Source organism: Aedes aegypti, chromosome 2, assembly GCF_002204515.2.
Source record: "Aedes aegypti strain LVP_AGWG chromosome 2, AaegL5.0 Primary Assembly, whole genome shotgun sequence".
Lineage (NCBI taxonomy): Eukaryota > Metazoa > Arthropoda > Insecta > Diptera > Culicidae > Aedes > Aedes aegypti.
The window spans coordinates 228,994,225-229,000,224 of NC_035108.1; the positions used below are offsets into that span (position 1 = coordinate 228,994,225).

At 38.0% G+C, this 6,000-nt stretch overlaps 1 protein-coding gene across 2 annotated transcripts in view; it reads right to left on the reverse strand.

Annotated features, from left to right (window-relative positions):
- The window catches only part of LOC110676428, a 28,045-nt gene extending 24,608 nt beyond the window's left edge, over positions 1–3,437 (reverse strand). The window contains exons 1-2 of one of the 2 annotated variants that reach the window (XM_021844295.1): positions 3,133–3,437; positions 3,014–3,064 (exon numbers count right to left, since the gene is read on the reverse strand). The gene's annotated coding sequence lies outside the window, so the exon portion shown is untranslated. Of the gene's footprint in view, positions 1–2,959; positions 3,065–3,132 lie in introns of both variants that reach the window. The other variant, XM_021844294.1, reaches the window with a different exon arrangement.
- Between the last annotated feature and the right edge of the window lie 2,563 nt (positions 3,438–6,000).

A 6,000-nucleotide genomic window follows, 5' to 3' on the forward strand; every position in this document is an offset into this window, starting at 1 on the left:
ATTCAGTAAAATATACAACTTATTTTCACTTACCCCATTTACCCACTTACCCCGCGGTACCTTATTTATAAAGTAATTTCACATGTAAGTTCTGATATCTCAGATTCTCTGATTTCCTTTGGAATTTCGGAATTCCTGTAGGAACTTTGAGATTTTAATAGGGATGTCGGGTTTTTTATGATAATTCTGTAATTTAAAAAGCCATTCTAGGAATATTGTGGAAATATTAGAAATCTAGTAAAAACTCTAGGATTCGGGTAGGAAGGGATCCCGGTTATCAATCTCTTGTAACTCTGTGGGTATTTTTGGGATGGTATTTCTGTAAGAATCTATGAGATTTCTGTGGGATTCCTGCGAATTATTGTGTGAATATTTGGAATTCTGAAAATCAATCTTTGCAATTATTGTAAAACCTTTAAGATTCCGTTGATCTCCAGTTCCGTTGGATTTTCAAAACAAAGCTTTAATATAAACTTTTTGAATGTCGGTAAATATTTTCTAGATTCCAATGTTTTTTTTTTTGTGAAATTGATAAGAATTTTAATAATTTCAAAGGGAACCCTGGTGTTTTGAGGGAGATCCTCATTGAATTCTAACGACTACCATCAGAGTCACTACAATTCCCGTAAAAAAAACTCTACATTCTAGAAATTCCAAGGTTACTATCAGAAACCCCACCGGAATAACGAGAATATCACAGAAACACTAATAATTTCCGGAATTCAACATGCTGTTAAGAAAACACACGGGGAGCATCAAAATTCTTCCGCAATTTCACCAGAATCTTGTAGTGATTCCTAGTTTGATAGCAGTAATCTCAATATCTTTTCATAGGTTCAAGTTAAAATTAAAACAATTCGACGTTGGCAAAGACCGAACACCACCCAGAAAAATCTTTGATGTACCATCATCATAAAATCATACACGTGAAGAGAATACAAGACTAATCGCAAAATTATACTACAAATCTTGTCAAATTTCAGCACCTTCATGATTTTGTGCAAATTGTCGTGTAATCGATTAGATTCCATGCATTTGTATTAATTTTAAGCTTCACTCTAAATAGATTTGTCTTTACGTGCAGAATCACTCTGCACTCTGAATGGAAATTTCTTAACGTGCAGCATCAGTCACTTCTACCCGTATAGAGCTTAGTGACATTTGAACACACGTAGACTAGCATACGCTCGTCATACACAGTTTGTTTTTGTTTTCCTCAAAGAAACTTGCACACGCTTTCCAGACTCATCAAAATGCATATGGAAATATTACCCAATTTGAAAAATTTACACCCGGTTTCTGGGTGTTTTTCGAGACTGAGTGCATATTGTTTTCCTCTAAGGTTCACAACTACATCTACACTAGGGCACCCATACCATTGGGCGTGATAACCACTATGTAATAAAAGCTCATGTTCGAAAGCAGTACGTACTGCATGTTCAAAAGGCTTTTTATTCATACCAAAAGTGTAGTAAACTTTGTGGATTTTGTTTTTGAGTAGATGCTACATGTAGTAAAGTTCTACGCTTTTTATTCATACCACCCATATCGGGTTGAAATTCATAAATTTGCCTTATGATACCGAAATTTGAAAACAAAAATAGTTTTCGCGGCAACCTGGAATCGAACCAAGGACCTTGCGATTGATAGGCTCGTGCGTACACCCCGCGCATATCAACGCCTTGATGTGGAGTGATGCTAAAACGATACATAAAGCGTTCGTATTGCGATAATCGTTCCATCTTTCATAAGGCAAAATGTATGAATTTCGATAGTCCAGTTCGCTGCGTGTTCATGGTTGCACTGTGCATATGGCGAAAACATTATTAACACATCACACACATATGCACGGGTTCATTATTTGACGTTTTAGCGGTGCCGTGTTATTTATGTAACCATGGAAATCAGTGAATTCGGCACCGCTCAAACGTCAAATTAGTGAACTCGTGCATTGGTCCATAGCATACCGCACCCTGTCATGCAGTATATGCGTTGGCGTTTGGTGTGCGCTCATTTTGCTTTGAACATAAATATCCACATCCTAAGTAGAGCGGTCAAGTACAATTTGTTGCTAATTACCAAAGTAATTTTGACAGCTGATCCAGTATGAGCGAAGTGTCACTTTTACTTGCGGAATAATTGAGCGGCACATTTCTCCGTACGGAATAGTGACAGCTCCATTTGATTTGTACGGCAGGCGGTACCAATGTTACGAAATCAGCTCTACTTGTCAACTGGATACAGCTCAAGTAATTTGGACAGCTGAAGTATTTCTTGGTCATTACTTGTCCTATCCTTTTGCACAGTACTTACGAAGTGGATACTACCCGTAATTTTGGTAGAGGAATCATTCCTTGACCGTTCCTTCACTCAAAATAATCCACTCGTCAAGGCTACGTGAAAACATACGTAGTTTTTTTCCATCGCACTTTTCACGTAGCACTTAAGGCGACACGGGAGACCGTGTTATTTTCCCTATCTTTCGTCTCACTCTAACAATTATCATCAAAACTTTGTGGAAGCAAATCTCGAGTTTTAGTGAACCGATGAAGCTGAAAATCTATCGGGTTGTGCACTACATATATAGAATCATAGTGATACATTTTCGCATTGATATATAGAGTGGTTCTTGGGATTTGCTTCTTGAAATGGATAGGGTGATTATGATGACGTCCCGTGCGGCCTTAAGTGAAACGAAGGTGAAGATGAATGAACGCATGAACTGGTCAACTTCGTTCATTCCACGGAAGTGCCCGATAGATATTACGTGTTTTTTCTGGTATGTTTCACAGAGAGCATTGGTAGAACGGATATGGGGATCCAGTGAGTTGTATTGGGTATAAATATACATAACATTATTTCGGTCTGATTTTCATCAAATATGCTAGTAAATGGTTTTGGTCAAAGTACTTCAAATTAATAATTGGTTATTGAAACGTTCTCAATTCAATACTGGTACTTGTAATAGCTGTTCGACGAGCGGTTTTAGCGAGCGCAAGTAGGTTTGGGTTACCCGTAAATCAGCTAGCTGCAGCTTCGACATTACATCACTGATTTTAGATTCCTGCAAAAACATTCCGGAGGTCGAATCAGTATTCATTTTATTCTTACAGTATATAATACAATACTTACATTTAGTGTTCAGCAAGAGGAAACCAATTTGAACGGAAAAAACAACGGAATAACCAGCCTCTAATTGTTTGATTGCTCCCGTTGTTTTAATTGTTCCGAAGAAAAAAAAAGTTTGATCCATTTTCTAATGCCGCTTGGTCATCCACCATTCTATTCAATATAGATAACACATGTACAAGAGTCCAGTCCACTTTTATTCGTTTTTATATCAAAATACTTCAGAAAATAGAACCACAGTATTCAAATCGACCAGCAGTTATTTTCGATAGGCACCATCTTGACACACAGGTATGACACAAAACTAACACAATGAGCCTCTGCATGCCATAAAACGTTTGACTTTTACTGTGCGCCCTGTTTTCAAGTTGCCCGTGAGAAAGAGCGAGACAGCACCAACACACGGCGCACAGTAAAAGTCAAACGAACAAAGGAATTTATAGCACGTACAGAGGCTCATACACGGGAAAAAATTCTGTAGTAAAAATTACTATTGTAGCTGACTACGCCCATTCTTGAAACTACCATGGAATTTCAGACCAATTTACTATGTTTACGGTACATCCCACCACATTTCTGGTACATTTGACAGAAATAATTTACAACAATCTGATTTCGACAACAGACATGGTAAAATCAAGCGCATTTCTGGTCTGCTGAAAATTGCCGGTGCGAGCGCTTAAGTTAACCCCCTAAAATGGTAGTTTTTACCGCACAATTTTTTTGCGTGTATATTGACTTCGCAGCACCAATCTGGAGTTCGCCGGTTGGACTTCCGAAGCGAAGTTTTGAACGAACTAACTGTCATTGCTCTGCCGGCTCGGCTTTTATCTCGACTGTTTTAGAAAACTATCCAACATCACGTCGACGGAAGAAGTTTCACCACAACGGAGGATTGGTCAGTTCGAGCGCGCCAAAATCCTTTCGATTGAAAATGTGTTGGCGGTGCTTAAGGTGCAACTGTTTGCTATCCATAAATGATGATCAATTTTGTAGTTTTGGGGATGTGATATCGGTTCTACCGGACATAGATGAACTGAAAGTGTATCAACATGCCTGTTGTTAGCAAGCATATGATCCGGATAGATCACCGAATGATCGATATGATATAAAACAGAAATATTTTCTTTTCAACGATAGTTTGAACATAGATTGTTCATGGATGCCACGATGAGTCTATCGTGTGTTACCTTAAGTTCGTTGATAAAGAAGAGGAAATTGAGCGAAGTTCTTTTTCTGAATTTTATCGGGATGCACAATACCGTTGTCGAAATGAACATACCGTGGTACATGAATTCCACGTAAGGTTGATAGAGCACCACAATAAGTACAACAGGCAGCTCATGTCATTTCTATCGATGTTCCGATGATTGTTACTTATGTCAGATAAATTCTCGAAAAATTCATTTTCTCAGGTTCTACGTGATTTTTCACGTAGCCTTGACGTTTGGATTATTTTGAGTGTTGTCCTATCCTTTTGCACAGTACTTAGATCAGCGTACCGGCCATAACTATGTACTAATGGACCTATGCACTGGTTTACTATTTGACGTTTTAGCGGTGCCGTGTTATTTATGTGACCATAGAAACCAGTGATTTCGGCACCGCTCAAACGTCAAATTAGTGAACTCATGCATCGGTCCATGCACGAGATCACTAATATGACGTTTTTGCGGTGCCGAATTCACTGGTTTTCATGGTCATATAAATAACACGGCACCGCTAAAACGTCAAATAGTGAACCCTTGCATAGGTCCATAATGTTATGGACCAATATGAGGTTCTGATCACATCCGGATACCCCGGAATCGGTTCCGGCATGGGCTCAGAGCGAAACTATAGTAATCATATTCACTCACACATATCGTGCGACGGCTCAAAATTCATGATTTCTTTTTCTGAACATCGTACCTACACTGAAGCAATTTTCCGTATACCCGTTATGTGTGTTATATAATTTTTTGCAATTTGTCAACATAAATAAAAATTATGTGTGGAGGAAACATAATTATTGAATCTCCAACAAATAACGCTTATGTTAAAGATTGGATAAAATCAATTTGAAACAGTTAATAAAATGTATGTGTGACTTTTATGACGCTTATTTTTTCGTAGTTTATAATAGTTATGTGTCAGATACTGATAACATTTATGTTCTGAACAAAAACAAAAACCGTTTTCATGATCCGTTTATTTTTATAACATTATTTCAATAAATCCAGATATTCAATATGGCTGAATATTGCACCATGATCCATCCAGGGCCCATCGTTGCAGTTGGTTATTTTCATACATAGCTGGTCTAGAGTGATTCCTGCATGCGTTTCTTAAAAAATAACGAGTGTCCCATGAGAATATCACGTCCTTCGTAGTATCCTGTACAAGTAAATCATACGTAATTAGTTTATTGCATCTTTATTGTGCATCCCGATAAAATTCAGAAAAAGAACTTCGCTCAATTTCCTCTTCTTTATCAACGAACTTAAGGTAACACACGATAGACTCATCGTGGCATCCATGAACAATCTATGTTCAAACTATCGTTGAAAAGAAAATATTTCTGTTTTATATCATATCGATCATTCGGTGATCTATCCGGATCATATGCTTGCTAACAACAGGCATGTTGATACACTTTCAGTTCATCTATGTCCGGTAGAACCGATATCACATCCCCAAAACTACAAAATTGATCATCATTTATGGATAGCAAACAGTTGCACCTTAAGCACCGCCAACACATTTTCAATCGGAAAACTTCTTCCGTCGACGTGATGTTGGATAGTTTTCTAAAACAGTCGAGATAAAAGCAGAGCCGGCAGAGCAATGACAGTTAGTTCGTTCAAAACTTCGCTTCGGAAGTCCAACCGG